This window comes from Corythoichthys intestinalis, chromosome 22 (genome assembly GCF_030265065.1).
Source record: "Corythoichthys intestinalis isolate RoL2023-P3 chromosome 22, ASM3026506v1, whole genome shotgun sequence".
NCBI classification, from domain to species: domain Eukaryota; kingdom Metazoa; phylum Chordata; class Actinopteri; order Syngnathiformes; family Syngnathidae; genus Corythoichthys; species Corythoichthys intestinalis.
In genome coordinates, this window is record NC_080416.1 from 17,298,644 (window position 1) to 17,315,256 (window position 16,613).

Sequence of the window (16,613 nt, forward strand, 5' to 3'; positions counted from 1 at the left end):
TTCTGAAGTTGATTTACGTCTGTGTTTTGGATCATTGTCTTGTTCTTGTTGCAGCATCCATTCGCTTTTTAGCTTCAACTGGCTAACTGACAGCCTCAGGTTTTCCTGCAAAACTTTTGAATTCATTCTTCTATTAATGATTGCAAGATGTCCAGGCCCTGAGGTAGCAAAACAGCCCCAAATCATGATGCTCCCTCCGCCATGCTTCACCGTGGGGATAAGGTGTTGTGTTGTAAGGAGCTGTTCCATTCGTCCACCGCACATGACGCTGTGTGTTGCTCCCAAACAATTCAACTTTGGTTTCATCAGTCCACAAAGTATTTTGCCAAAACTTCTGTAGAGTGTCCAAGTGCATTTTTTGCGAACATTAAACGAGCAACAAAGTTTTTTTTTTAGACAGCAGTGGCTTCCTCCGTGGAGTCATCCAATGAACACCATTCTTTACCACAGTTTTACATAAAGCTGATGTGTGCACAGAGATATTGGACTGTGCCCAGTATTTCTGTAAGTCTTTCGCAGACACTCTAGGGTTCTTTTATACCTCTCTGAGTATTCTGCGCTGAACTCTTGGCATTATCTTTGGTGGACATACACTCCTTGAGAGAGACGCAACAGTGCCAAACTCTCTCCATTTGTAAACAACTTCTGTGACTGTCGATTGATGAACATCCAGACCTTTAGAGATGGTTTTGTATCCTTTCCCAGCTTTATACAAATCAATAATCGTTGATCGCAGGTTGTCAGACAGCTCTTTTGACCGAGCCATGATGCACATCAGAAAATGCTTCTCATCAAGACAATTCTTACCAGGTTTGTGTTTTATAGTGGGCAGGGCAGCTTTAAACCACTCATCAGTGATTGGGCACACACCTGACTTAAATTGTTTGGTAAAAATTGTTTCAATTTAAGTCTCCTCAGGCAGAGAGTTCACTTACTTTTTCCCGCTTGTGTCATTGTTTTCACGCAATCCTCATTAAAATATGAAAACCTGTAAACGTTTGGTTGGTTTTAGTTAAATCAGACACTGTTTTTACATCTGTGTGATTTTGAAAAAGATCAGGTCACATTTGATGGTGATTCTATGTAGAAATGTAGAAATTCCAAAAGGTTCAGATACTTTTTCATAACACTGTATATAAGGGTGGGACTTCAGCACGATAGTTATAAATAAAAATAAAAAAAGGTAAATATAGTTAAAAACATTATTTATTTTTACCACTTAACAATACTGTTATGGGACACAAAAAAAGTCCAGCAAAGGTACTTTATGTTCTGCAACTGTCTTCAAATTTGGACAAGAATATTTCTATTTATTTTTTATTGTTTCTTATGTATATAAATGCATTTGTTAAGGGTAAACATTATTTGCACCTGTTTATATTTGATTCAGTCCACAAAATAACTACATTTTTTAAAAATTAATTGTTTATAAATATATATATATTTCAAAATTTCACTAATAAGTGTATGTGAGCACGAGGATGCCGAGGGGCGTGTAAGCTTCATGCCTCCCACTTTGCCTGAAGGCGACACATGCATCCTCCTCCTCATTCTCTCCCTCGTCCTCCTCCAGAGCGTGTGTACATGTCGTTGGTGTCAGGAGGACCAACCTGCTCTTTGTGCGCAGTGAGCAAGCTCGAAAGGAAGGAAGGAAGAGAAGAGGGCGGGAGCCAGTTCGCAGCGTGCGTTTCTCCTCCAACTCCGAGCTGCAGTGTTCCCCTCAGCATGCTTCTGCTCGCTTCGGATGCACGAGATGCCATGCCGGAATAACTGGACCACACATGCTGAAGGTCTCCCGGGCGTGATTTAAAAGTGAGTCCATTGACAAAATTACCTAATTTTATGAGTATGATCCAGATACCTTAATGTGTAGCTATGTATGAGTTGATGAAAAAAGTGATCCAGCTTGCAACTTTTAACTATTTGCGATATGCAATACTTGTATGCATACTTCTTAATTCCGACTACATAGCCACTACATGCATTTAAATGGAAAATCCACAAGTTTTAGTGCATTTTCCTTGATGGAATAGCAGTCTTTATGAAAAACATCTGGGCTTTAGATTTTGTGGTTTCAAGGCTGCTGGCTCATACATTGCGCAGCTCCTCCTCCTCCCCCCAAAACTCGTACACTGAAAACATATGTTTTCCACTAACTGTTGCATGTTTAAAGTAGGTTTTTTTTTCAGTCTTGAATTTCGTGTTTTCATATACACCATTCTCATCTCAAAATGCTTGTTTTAATTTTATTCCAAAACAGTATATAGAAAACGATTGGAATAAATATATGTATTGAATTTTAGAGTTTTGCATTTTCTATACAGTATATGGTCATTTTAAATCTTTAAAATATTAAACGACACAATTTGTCATTTTTGAAATTTTTATATGGAAAACGAGGAACAAACACAGTATTTTTGGTCGAGGAGGAGGAACAAACAAAGTAAAAGAAATAAAATATGTAAATGTAAATGCATCTACAAACACATATATACAGTGTATATATATATATATATATATATATATATATATATATATATATATATATATACGTGTGTGTATGTTTGTTTGTCGATGCACTTGCATTTACATATGTATTTATATATATGTATATTTGTAGATGCATTTACATATCTATGTATACGTATATATAATATATATGGGTGTGTGTGTGTGTATGTATGTATGTGTATATATATGTGTGTATGTGTGTGAAGATGCGTTTACATTAAAAGGTTTATTGAATATAATCTTTGCGCACTTATATTTCGTGCATTACATATACAATCTAATTATTCATTTTTATCAACATCAATTTTCTTGTAAGAAACTGCATACTAAATTTGGACAACCACATATTTAAAAGAAAATACAAGATTTGTTTTTCCAAAACACACACACAAAAAAAATCAATATTTAGCAACAGCAATCAAACTTTTTTTTTTTTTTTTATTCATATTTTTGCAACTGAAAAGCACACATTTCGGATCCTATATATTTAGACTGATGCAGAATATATAGTGTTGTACTTCCACAGTGGTGAGTCTTCCATATACACTCAATGATAGAATGTATAGTTGTCATTCTCTGGGTACACTCTGATTGACCGGCAACCGGTCCTAATTGTTCCTTAAAGTCACTGGGACACTGAATAGGTTAAGCAGTAAAAAAAAAAAAAAAAATGGATGGATGGATGGATGGACTAAAATTATAATATTATAATTTAAATATATTTGCTTATTTATGGTGCAAACTGTCAATTTTCATCTATGCTTCAAGTCTCTTAGTGTACCAAAATCCAGGTGGATGAGTGTTGACATTATCTCATGCCTGCATAGTGGAGCAGATGTCACCTCATTTAACTAATGAAGGTGTCCATAGAATGCCGCTTCATTTCCCAAAAGTGCCCCCATCGCTTCCCCTCCACCCCCAGCATCCTCCCCATGCATCCAACTCCCTGTTATAAATAATAAGCAAGACTGAATGCATTAACTACTGTGACCTTGGGAGACCGCAATGCTGTCTTTCAAGTGACAGGGGGCACACATGGCGATACAGGCGGGGCACCTGGGTGGCAGTTATTAACAGGGGAAGAGATTGCAAGTTGATGCTGCCAAGAAGGAGCTATTTTGAACCTTGTCACACATCCTTGCTGTTGACTAGCAATTATTCAAGGGATGGTGGTCTTCTCAGCATGAGCGCATAGGGGCAATGAGAAAAGTGCAATTTTCCACCGACATCATCAAAGTTTGGGAGTTTCTCCAGTTATTCAGATTTTAATTTTGTTTCATTGCTGTGTGGGCGGAACGATCCTGTAGGATTCTTCTATCGTAGTATTCAGCACCAGACACAAAAGTCCCATGACTTCAGACATGTATTAGAGATTTTTCCGAGCAAGGTCAAGGACCGAGATTGTAGGAGCTGGGAATCTGTCTGTCTGTTGTTTGGTGGAGTGTTCCAAGGCCAAATTCTCAGAAACCATTCTTGTTTTTTTCTAATGTATACCATAAAATAACCATTTCTGAACTCATTTATTATGGTAAAAATAAATCCAATGGCACCAAAGGCACCAAAAAAAGCTGACATATTCACTGACATTGATACTTAGGCCTATTTTTTTACTTTGTTGGTGTTGGAAGTACTTGGAGAGTTGGTGTTTAGAGTGCGTATGATACCATAAAAAAATCTTAAATAGTATTATTTTGTGAATTCATAATTTGAGACGATTCAATGATATCCAACAATTTGGCAAAGCGCAGATAACGAGACATGAGTCTTTCAATCTGCCGTTTAGCTACTCCTTTCATTATAGCGCTCTGGCGCCGCCATTTGGATGATGACGTCGGCAGAGTAACGATTTTAGCTGATTTAGAATTCAGCCCAATGGAGGAGGAAGATTCAGAACAAGGAAAATGCGACAGGGAGCAGCAAAATGTCCTCATTGTTTTTATCTCTCTATTCCAATATTTTTACAGGATATTTATTGCTAAATAAATTGTATGGTCATGAAAAAAAAAATCTTGTGCTAAATAGAACATGAAATATTAAAAATGCATTCATTCAGTACGACGGGGCTAAATTACTGCATAATAGTCAAAACTGACGACTTCTTAAATCGCAAGAACGATATTTTATGCAGGCGAAGTTAGTCGGCTCTTTTCAATTCCCTGCAGGGATTCGGAGACAAAAAAAAAGAGTGTAAATAAAGAAGAGTGTGAGAGTTATGCTACATGCCAACCCGAACCGAGCGGCTCTTACAAGTCTCTTCCTCGCCTTTCGAAAACGAAAAATCACACGAAAATACTAATGTCACACAGAGCGGCGGGGTGATAGTCTTCAACGATCAGCCAGCCCCCGCCAGTGAGCAAGTTTCGGCATGTCGTTGGATGCCGAAAATGGCACATTCTCGGTGGACGTCGGAGCGCATGGCTGCCCGAGCCCAAGCCGAGGATGGCGCTCTCTCGGCGGGCACACAAAGAGGGCCAAGACGATCGGGTCCGATCACGTCATTTTCAAAGTATCGGAATCGGGAAAAAAAATATCGGACATGCCTTTTTTTAATATGTATATATTTTTTAATCAAATCGTTTTCTAATTGTATTTAACGTTACAGTCAAAATATCTTGCGCTCATCCAGAGTCTTTAGTTTTGGTTTAAAGATTGGTTCATAATAACAACAAACATCCTCCCCAGCCATTTATTGTTGCACTCACAAAGTGTGGCACCGAAAAAAACTTGGAACATGGAAGTGATGTCATGTAACTTTATTTTAAGCGGAGTGGGTTATGTTTATTGTTTACATATTTTATGGCACAGTGCTGATAAGCTTTGTTTTGATCCAAAGCAGTGGATCAATGTCATGTTGGGCAATATAAAAAGATACTTGGAGCAATTGAATTGAGTTTTATTCATTTTTTTTCTTAATGCATTGCCAAAATGTATATGATCGGGAAAAATTATCGGGAATGATTGGAATTGAATCGGGAGCAAAAAAAAAAAAAAGCAATCGGATCGGGAAATATCGGGATCAGCAGATACTCAAACTAAAACGATCGGGATCGGATCGGGAGCAAAAAAACATGATCGGAACAACCCTAGTCTCTACACAATCGAGAACCTCAGACGATAGCGCGTAGCTGCCTGAGCACGGGCGCTCATTGGCGAGGGAGGCAGCCACTCCCGCCTTTTCGGTGGACGGGGAGTATTGTCATTCATAAAATGAAAGCCACCTCCTTATTAAAATGTGTGCCACGATCCAAGTATTTGACATTAAATAAAACACTTACTGTAGCTTACTCACTTCCTCGTCCGTCCAATGGTCCCACAGTTTTCAGACTTGTTTTGCCCATTCTTCGCGGTAAACAGGATCTTTTTGAAACCCAAAAAGGCTCACTCACCTCTCACTGGTGCAGCAACAAAAGCATGCGCCACATTGGACAGGCGTGATGTGAAAAATAAACAAATTAATACTCATTCACTCCGAGCAGTTTTCACCAGAGCAACCCCCTTCGCTCCCGGCCATTTTGTGGATTTTGACTGATTTTGCAAGGCCCACAGAAAATTCTGTTCTATTGCCATATAAACATAAACATTGAAACCACCAAAAGAAAGATTAGACTCTCTTCCTTCAGCAGGAAAAAAAGTAAGTTCATATCTTTTTCCGTTCTTTAGATATCATCTTTAGAGCTTTTTGTAAAAGCATAGATTTCAAACATAACTTTGACTTTAACACAGCTATTTTTTGCTTTTGTGACATCCCAAACATCTGAATAATGTTTTCCTTCTACAAAATAACATAAACAACAAGACAAATATAGCTTTTGATAGCAAAGTAACAATTTATTTACACATAACTAAACTATTGAACTGAGATATGACGATGTTTGTCCACGGCTGTATCAGCATACGGGGTAAATTTTTCCCTCATCACCGCCTGTCTGTCTCATCAAGATCAATTTTTTTCATCTTTCTTTTGTGGTGAGCACTACCTCATAACAGAATTCACCTAGGGAACTTGTGTGGGGCATGTGCCTTGTGTTTCACATCGTTCTCCACATTTTTCTCACGCTTCTTACTACTTCCAACTTCCGTTTCCTGACTATTTCATTACATTCGTTTCCTTTCAACATCCAATATGAGTTCTTACCAAATGCGCTACTGCCCTCCAGTGGTCAGTTTTATTGCTTTAAAATGGATTTTGAGCGTTGTGCTTTGGAGTGAACTTGGATCAGAACCTAGAGATGTCTCTTGTGAAAACAAAAAAAACGTAAAAGGCGTATAAACACTGAAACAATTAAAAATAGAACGTATTTATACGTTTTTGGGAGAAAATGAGTTAATCCGCTGAATCCGCAGTCCTCCGGCATACTATAGTAATGGCTGTATTGCGAAGATGATTAGTCCGCTGACGTCACATTCACCTTCTTCCTCAATCCAGACTCTGGCCGGAAGTTACTCATTTTCATGGCGCGCGCTTAAAAAATTGAATAAATAATTCGATCACTTCTACACACATCCAAGCAGTCCATTTCATTCAGGAGCATAATATGAAATAAACATGCTTTTTTGCTGTCATTGGCCCTTTAAAGTTGGAAAAACCCTGCTTGATTGTTGCAAAAGCAAATTGGAATATGTTTACAATTCTACCTTGGTTGAGGCTTCCAAATGAGCCACAGATTCATCTGACTTACCAGAACGGTTGTTACAGCCGGTAGTTATACTGCCACCTGTCGCTTTGGCACGCGCTTGACAGGCTCATTTGGAGCGAGGTGTTTTCTCCTTAACTCAAAGTTGGTGGAAATGTGTTTCTTTTTTTTCTGCGTAAGGGCACAATATCAGAAATAGCCATTGAGGAGGGATTCGTTTCATTCCCTTAGGTCTAATTATTGGACTCCAAGGTGCTTTTCCACAGCCTAAAAGTTACAGCTCTGTTCCCAAGCTGTAAGGTGTCAGTGTTTGGCCACTGTAGCTTTTAGGCCACCAGGGAACTGCACCAAATACTTTGTCTTCACAACCCTGTTGTACTTTTTCCACCACTGTATTCTTTGCTGATTCGCCCTCTGTTTCCACTTAACTGTTCTGGCTATTATCCAGATGACACCTCAGCAACATTTCTCTCGTTTTTTTCCACCTTCCTCTATTTTCATGCATGAGCACAGTGCTCATCCACTAACACACATGCAGAGAATACCTCCTATTTGGATAACATGCGCTATGTTCACCCGGATTCCTCGTAAATGGTTCCCAGACGATGATTTAAAGGAGATGCGCCTGCAGATAGAAGTGCACTTAGGAGCCTTCTGCAATTTGGCTTTGCGCTGATGTTTAATGCACATTGGCAGGTGCCTTCAGATGGATGCTTTAAGCAGACTGTGATGGCTGAGCTACACAGTCATTTATCACCTTGGCTGCAGTTTTAGATGCTTATTTCTATGCTTGTAGTTTGCAGTTACAACTTGACTTGATCATAGTATGTGGTATGAAAAAGTATCTGAACCCCTTGGATTTTCAATTCAAATGTTATCTGATCTCTGTCAAAATCACACGGATGAAAAAAGTTTCTGCTTTAACTAAAACCATTCAAACATTTATAGGTTTTCATATTGTAATAAGGATACCATTCAAACCATGACAGAAAGGGGAATAATAAGTAAGTGAACCATCACATTTATAATTTTGCTACCATATGCTTCCTGTAGCTGCAGATCAGTCTGGCACATCGATCAGGACTAATCTTGACACATTCTTCTCAACAAAACTGCTGTAGTTCAGTCAGATTCCTGGGATGTCTGGCACAAATCCCTGTCTTTAGGTCATGCCACAACATCTCAATAGGGTTCAAGTCTGGACTTTGACTTGGCCACTCCAGAACGTGTATTTTGTTCTTCTGAAAACATTCTCAAGTTGATTTATTTCTGTGTACTGGATCATTGTCTTGTTGCACCATCCATCCTTTTTTTAGGGTTAGGGTTTTAGCTGCAACTGTCTGACAGATGGCCTCAGGTTTTCCTGCAAAACATCCTGATAAATTTTTGAATTCATTCTTCCATTAATGATCACAAGTTGTCCAGGCCCTGAGGCAGTCAAACAGCCCCAAATCATGATGCTCCCTCCACCATGCTTCAAGGTGGGGATGAGGTGTTGATGTTGGTAAGCTGTTCCATTTTTTTCTCCACACACGATGTTGTGTGTTACTCCCAAACAATTCAACTGTGGTTTCATCAGTCCACAAAATATTTTGCCAAAACGTCTGTGGAGTGTCCAAGTGCCCTTTTGCGAACATTAAACAAGCAACAATTATATTTTTTTAGACCTCCATGGAGTCTACCCATGAACACCATTCTTAGCCATTGTCTTACATATAGTTGATGTGTTCACAGAGATATTGGACTGTGCCAGTGATTTCTGTAAGTCTTTAGCAGACACTCTAGGGTTCTTTTTTTTTAACCTCTCTAAGTCTTCTGCGCTGAACTCTTGGCGTCATCTTTGGTGGACGGCCACTCCATGGGAGAGAAGCAACAGTGCCAAACTCTATCCATTTGTAGACAACTTCTCTGACTGTCGACTGATGAACATCCAGACTTTTAGAGATGGTTTTGTATCCTTTCCCGGCTTTATACAAATCAACAATCCTTGATAGCAGGTCTTCAGACAGTTTTTTTGACTGAGCCATTATGCACATCAGACAATGCTCCTCATCAAGACATTTGTTACGAGGTGTGTGTTTTATAATGGGCAGGGCAGCTTTAAACCACTAATCAGTGATTGGGCAGGCACATGACTTAAATTGTTTGGTAAAAATTGGTTTCAATTGCTCTTTAAGTCTCCTTAGGCAGAGGGTTTACTTAATTTTCTGTTCTGCATTGTTTGCATGCTATCCTCATTAAAATATGAAAACCTGTAAATGTTTGGGTGATTTTAGTTAAAGCAGACACTGTTTTTACATCTGTGCAACTTTGACAAAAATCAGATCACATTTAATGGTGATTTTAGGTTCCGATACTTTTTCATACCACTTTATTTGTAGGTGTCTCAGTTGTTTTAATTACCTTTTTCCAGCTACACGAATGACCAAGTACAGTGAACTCATGAGGAATACATTCCAAACTCACCTAGAATAAGTACAAAAGTTCTGTGTAAACACCATGTATCAAGATGTTTTCAATCGTTTTGTCCTTCGCACATGCTGTAAACAAATTTTACAACAAGACACATTTTCTAAGATATTTTACATGTTGGTTTGTATTGAATAATTGAACAACTAAATACATTCATTTATGTTACATGAATTAATTATTGTGTACATGCTAGATGCATGGTGTTGGTGTTTTATAAGGTATTAAGTGCTTTGCAACCATCTTTGGGCATAGATAAAATGTACCGTATTTTCCGCACTATAAGGCGCACCGGATTATGAAGCGCACCTTCAATGAATGACATATTTTAAAACTTTTTCCATATATAAGGCGCACCGCATTATAAGGCGCATAGAATAAACGCGACAGTAGAGGGTGGGGTTATTTTGTGGATCCATTAGACGGTGCTGCGCTAAAGGTAATCTCAACGAAACAGCAACACAACAGCAAGGTAAAACATGTAATGCAATATTTATATCACATAGTGGAGGAGAACGTTTTTCTTTTGCACAGTCACCCTTTTTGTGTTAGATGGATTATAATTTTTCCATTGTTTTGCAATGTATGCAATGTTTTTGAACAGAGAATGCATAAAGGCCAAAAACACCTATGACTATACCTGCGGCATATGTTGAATTATCAAATGTAAAACTATTTATTCAAATTTTGGGGGAAATATTTTGTCTTTTTGGTCCCAAAATGTTGATTTATAATTGGTAAGTGACGAAAACAACAGTTTGGACATAAAGTTCAAGGTGTCCTGAAAAAAGTAACCAAACCAGGCCATTGTGAACAATTCTTTCTTTGAAATATAAATGCAATATCAAAGCCATGCAAAATCAGACAAAAAAAACATTAGTGCAATCACAATATAGTAACACTCGTGATAGTGCAAAGCAATAACAATAAAAAAACAAAAAAACAAAAAAAACAAAAAAAAGACTGTTGCGGCTCAATACTGATTCAAATATAAGGCGCACCTGATTATAAGGCGCACTGGCGGCTTTTGAGAAAATTTAAACCTTTTAGGTGCGCCTTATAGTGGGAAAATACGGTACATATATATTTTAGTGGGGCTTTAAAATGTGTGTATTTTATCTTTTGTAATAGCCAGAACACAAACATATGCTAATTTCATTGAGTTCCACTCGCCCACCATTCTGAAGTGAAACAAACTGAATTATCTCTTTATTCTCCTATCGTTGGGATATGCATAAACTGCATCTATACTCTGACCTTGTGTCAGGGCGCCCACACACAATATGTAATGTGTCACTTCCAAAGACTGCTTGCCAGGCTTCCTATGTACTGCATTGTTTGAAGGGCAAAGCTAATGGCCAGGCCTCCCGGCTCTACTGTAGGCAGCCATCCGCCTGGTCGCTGCGATAATTGGCGGGCAAAGCTGTGAAGCACCTGGCCAAGCCTTTTACCCGTGGCCAGGCACCCCCAGCTACAACAAAATACATGGTTAAAAAAAAATGGGGAAAGCACATCAAAGTGCGCCCTAAGTTGGCCAAATGGGACACAGTAAAAAAGGGTCTTTGGAAAACAACACATAATTGGAGGATAGTGTAGAAAAACAGCCTCGAAATATTTTGTAATATGAGTGCAGTTACTTCACTCAGACGAATAAACTGCATACTGTACTCAGAAAATTTATATTTCAGCATTCTTTTAGATCCCTCAGTGGTTTGTTTGTTTGTTGGGAGATTTAAGATTCAACTATTGTAGGACACAAACGTTTAATTATCATATTTTTCCAACTACATAGTAGAGAAAAAAACATATTCCGTAATTTTTGGACCATAAGCCGCTACATTTTTTCCTTCATTTTGAGTCCTGCGGCTTATAGTCCAGTGAGACTTATTTGTTGATTTATTTGGGTTCATAGCAAGGGCGTAGGTTTCGTCTCATTATTGGTAGGGATGATATAACAGCATAACTTGCATGTACACTTTTTGCTAGGATCAGGACATTAATAAGACCAAACAGATTGGGTGAAGGGGGTCAGGGCTACATTTCTCACAAATATGAATCTAATTAATGGATCGGCTAAATAATCAATGCAAAATAAATCTGTATTGACTTTCACACTGCAATTTATAACGTCTGATCATTTTTCTTGAATCTAGCTGAATAATTTCCTCCATCTTGGTGGCCTTTAGTCCGGTGTGCCCTATAGTCCAGAAATTACTGTACGTCTGAACAAATCCACCTAACCCCAAAAAAATTCACATGCCCTGCCAAACTACGAAAAAAAGTGAATTATAGTAACACGATATGCTGGTGTTTGTTAGCTGCCTTTGACGGGGAGACACGTTCAATCCATTATGACTGGGAGGGCACAGTGGATAGACGTCCAATCCATTTTGAAATGGATTGGACGTCTATCCCTGTCAATGGTTGCCAATAAATTAAACCAAAAATAATTTGGAAGAGAGATGATTTGATTGCTCAGGTGAAACGTTGTACTGAGTTATAATCCACAACAGGGAGCAATCAAAATGTTCTCCACAACCCAGGCAAGTTAGTGACGGCAGTCTTTTGTGGTATTACACCACACATTCAAAAGGCTTATTGTGTCTCACTCCACCAGCGAGTTTACGCTAATTTCCAAATGCATCATCCTTTTGTTTTCCACTCACGATGTGAATTTGCAACAGAAATTGTGAAGCGCTGTGCAACCGTAGCGTGCTGCAGCCGCAGGGCCGACTTCGCTGGAGTTGTACAGCTGTGAGAGAAAATGAATGAAAACATATATTAAGGCAAACTAACGGTTCACGGCATTACACGGGCTAATTCTAATAAATGGGCCTATTGCTGCTGTAATTACTGACAAAATCATTAGTTCCTCTAATGCTTCAACGCTATCAGCGTTTAATTGCAGTTCATTAACATACTTTGGAAAAACAGCCTGTTTTGATGATTAAATGGACTCCTCCTTGACTGGAAATGCAGAATAATTTCACTCTGGAGGTCATCTCAGGAATAACGAGCAGCAGAAATGTAAATATACCATTTTGCCAAACTACAAGGAGCACTTAAAACACCTGAAAAAAAAGCTCATTTGGAGCTGTAGAGTGTAGATGCTTAGTGAGATGAAAGTGGGGTAAAAATGGGGACGCTATTTGTAATGCTTAAGGAAATTTACGTCAAAAGAATGGAGTGTCCTTGTAGGAGTGCAGAGTACTTGAAGGTGACACTCTAATAAAAGTACAGTGGTGCTTTGAGATATGAGTTGAAATTGCTTTTTGACCAAATCACCCAGATCTGAACTCATCTTTCCCTCTTGAAATAAAAATAGAACTAACGATTTTTTTTTTTTTTTTTACAATCGATTAATCGGAAGATTGATTAACGATTAATCGATTAATCAGATAAATGTCACTTTTTATAATTACCTTCAAAATTCTGGCTATACACTCACTGGCCACTTTATTAGGTACACCTGTCCAACTGCTCGTTAACACTTCATTTCTTAATCAGCCAATCACATGGCGGCAACTCAGTGCATTTAGGCATGTAAACATTGTTTAAGACAATCTCCTGCAGTTCAAACCGAGCATCAGTATGGGGAAGAAAGGTGATTTGAGTGACTTTGAACATGGCATGGTTGTTGGTGCCAGAAGGGCTGGTCCGAGTATTTCAGAAACTGCTGATCTCCTGGGATTTTCACGCACAACCATCTCTAGGGTTTACAGAGAATGGTCCGAAAAAGAAAAAATATCCAGTGAGCGGCAGTTCTGTGGGCGGAAATGCATTGTTGTTGCCAGAGGTCAGAGGGAATGGCCAGACTGGTTCGAGCTGATAGAAAGGCAACAGTGACTCAATAACCACCCGTTACATCCAAGGTAGGCCGAAGAGCATCTCTGAACGCACAGTACGTCAAACTTTGAGGCAGATGGGCTACAGCAGCATAAGACCACGCCGGGTGCCACTCCTTTCAGCTAAGAACAGGAAAGTGAGGCTACAATTTGCACAAGCGCATCGAAATTAGACAATAGAAGTCTCGATTTCTGCTGCGACATTCGGATGGTAGGGTCAGAATTTGGCGTCAACAACATGAAAGCATGGATCCATCCAGCCTTGTATCAACGGTTCAGGCTGGTGGTGGTGGTGTAATGGTGTGGGGAATATTTTCTTGGCACTCTTTGGGCCCCTTGGTACCAATTGAGCATCGTTGGAATGCCACAGCCTCTGATGGCTACTTTCAGCAGGATAATGCGCCATGTCATAAAGCTGGAATCATCTCAGATTGGTTTCTTGAACATGACAATGAGTTCACTGTACTCAAATGGCCTCCACAGTCACCAGATCTCAATCCAATAGAGCATCTTTGGGATGTGGTGGAACGGGAGATTCGCATCATGGATGTGCAGCCGACAAATCTACACCAACTGTGTGATGCCATCATGTCTATATGGACCAAACTCTCTGAAGAATGCTTCCAGCACCTTGTTGAATCTATGCCACGAAGAATTGAGGCAGTTCCGAAGGCAAAAGGGGGTCCAACCCGTTACTAGCATGGTGTACCTAATAAAGTGGCCGGTGAGTGTACAGCGAGCTAAACTCCCAAATGATGATGCTGAACGTCCGTATAGTTTGCTGAATCAATTTCGTCCACGATACCAAACGGGTTCGCATCGACGTAGATAAATGATAATTAGGTGCTATTCCAGCAATGACACAAACGGTTAGCATGCGTTCGCTAGCATTAGCACATCGTTCAAACAACCACACAACTGGCTGTAAGTGTCCGATCGCCGGTGGAAAACACACAACAACAACAGAAAAGATGATCCACACAGGCGTTGCCTCTGTAGAGATATTTTGCAAGCATAAACAATGAACATAGGTTCGCAGCCGTGTCTCTCTCTCTCTCTCTCTCTCTCTCTCTCTCTCTCTCTCTCTCTCTCGCCCACTCACTCTGTGACGCTGCGTAGCTGTCCGTCTTCTTCTGGCGTGTGAGCGCTCTTGTTCGCATAAACAAGTGATAGTGCGCCCCCACGCGGGCGTGAAAGCGACACAAACTAAAAGCATGCATTTCAATATAAAAAAGACAATAATACAATTGAACACACATTGCCAAAGGCAGAACGCAAACGTGGCCACAGCTATTAAGAGTTATTCAGATAACTATAGCATTAAGAACATGCTAACAAGTTTACCAAACCATCAGTGTCACTCCAAAACATTAAAATTACATGTGAAATTATATCATAATGTGTTAATAATTTCACACATAAGTCGCTCATGAGTATGTCGCACCCCCAGCCAAACTGAAAAAAATATAGTCTGAAAAATACGGTAAACCTGAGTGTAACAGTGAACTCTCTCTCCCTTGCGCTAATCAATGGCGCACACACAGCCTCACATCACACACAAACAAGGACCCAAACTGGACTGCTCATAGCTGCCGGGAAAAATTATCAAATTTGTTGGCAACTTATTTATTTATCGATTTTAATCAATTTCAACGATTAGTTGTTGCATCCTTGTCTTGGAATAAATTGAAATTGCACCAATTCCAAAGACTTCAACTGTTTTTGCTAGACAACTAAATACTTGCTTCGATATGTTCAATAAATAGTATCTGAAAAAATCCTGCTCTATCAATTAATGTTTGCTCTCGAGGACATTCCCCCCCCCAGCATGTAAATGGAATCCATTACAGCATACGTATCCCGCTCAGCTCCTACGATGATTGTGAATAATTGCTGTCTTTGCTAATTCCGTAATCAGCAGTGCAAGTACATCAAGCTTTGGCTACAGCTTGTGCGCATATCACACGTCCACAGGCGCTTCCTCATTTCCAGCTTTTTATTGCTTCTAGGGCTAAAATGAAAAAAAAAAAAAAAAACGATTAATCATGCTTTTTTGCCCCTTTCAGCTTCACGAGAGTAGGAAAAAAGTACAAATGTGTTTTAAATGTGAAGTGGTTTGATCACGTGATGTGACAAATGAAATGTTCTCATACAAACTACTGGACAGCATATTTCACGGTATTACATTTGTATTAAAGTACATCACATTAGTCAAATAACTTTGGTAGTGTCTATGACAGTGTTTCAGGTGTGCATTTTAGAAAACATTTCATACAAAATTTAAATTGATTCAAAAAGATGAAAACAAATGGTGCCAATTTGCATTTTCGCAGGGCTGCGACCCAAAGATGGCTCTTTCCCCATCCCTTTTTAGAGTGCATTTTCTTGCATAATTAACCGGATGGTGGTTATTTTTAGGGTAAAGTGGCGTGGGCCCTGCCGCGGCGACCACACAGCCCGGAAACCTTGTGAATATGCAAATGAAGTGTTAACATTCTTGGATGTGGGAAGACTCCCGCGTCCTCGGCACCATCGCTAATATTAACACGACTTGTGATGAGCTGCTCTCTGAGGAAGTCGGATTATATATAGCATGTAAGTGATGTATAGTGGTAAATAATAATTGACTTGAAGATGAAGAGCAGTAGATTGGTGGATGAGTTATGATCTTGCAGTATGCAGACTTTAATGAACACTCTGTGTATGTATAATTTAGTACCAACTTTTATTGAGCCCAGCTACCTCAAGGATCTAGGATCGGACACTGAAAATGTAAAATTACCGTAATTTTCGCACTATAAGGCGTACCTGTCTATAAGCCGCCACCCACCAAATTTGACACGAAAACTGCATTTGTTCACAGATAAGCTGCAGCTATCCTCACTGTACAGTATTATGGGATATTAACACCAAAAGATATTAACCGGTATCACTTTATTTGACAGCGGAATAATATGACTGTCAAAAGACCAAATGAACCACCATTGCTTCAAGAAGCTTCATTTGGCCATCACTGCTCCCTTGGGAGAGACTGTCAACCTCTGCTGCCACCTGCTGTCAACACTGTTAATGTCCAAAATGCCTCCTAGTTTGCATTGCAGCGCTATATTTTACGGGTTCGCAAACAAACAAGATTTATTAAAGCCAAATCTGT

The 16,613-nt window shown here is 39.4% G+C and overlaps 1 protein-coding gene across 1 annotated transcript in view; it reads left to right on the plus strand.

Moving 5' to 3' along the window:
* The window catches only part of LOC130910525 (CMP-N-acetylneuraminate-beta-galactosamide-alpha-2,3-sialyltransferase 1-like), a 151,646-nt gene that overhangs the window by 66,076 nt on the left and 68,957 nt on the right, over positions 1–16,613 (plus strand). Inside the window, exon 2 of the mRNA XM_057827914.1 lies at positions 1,574–1,812. The gene's annotated coding sequence lies outside the window, so the exon portion shown is untranslated. The remainder of the gene's footprint in view (positions 1–1,573; positions 1,813–16,613) is intronic.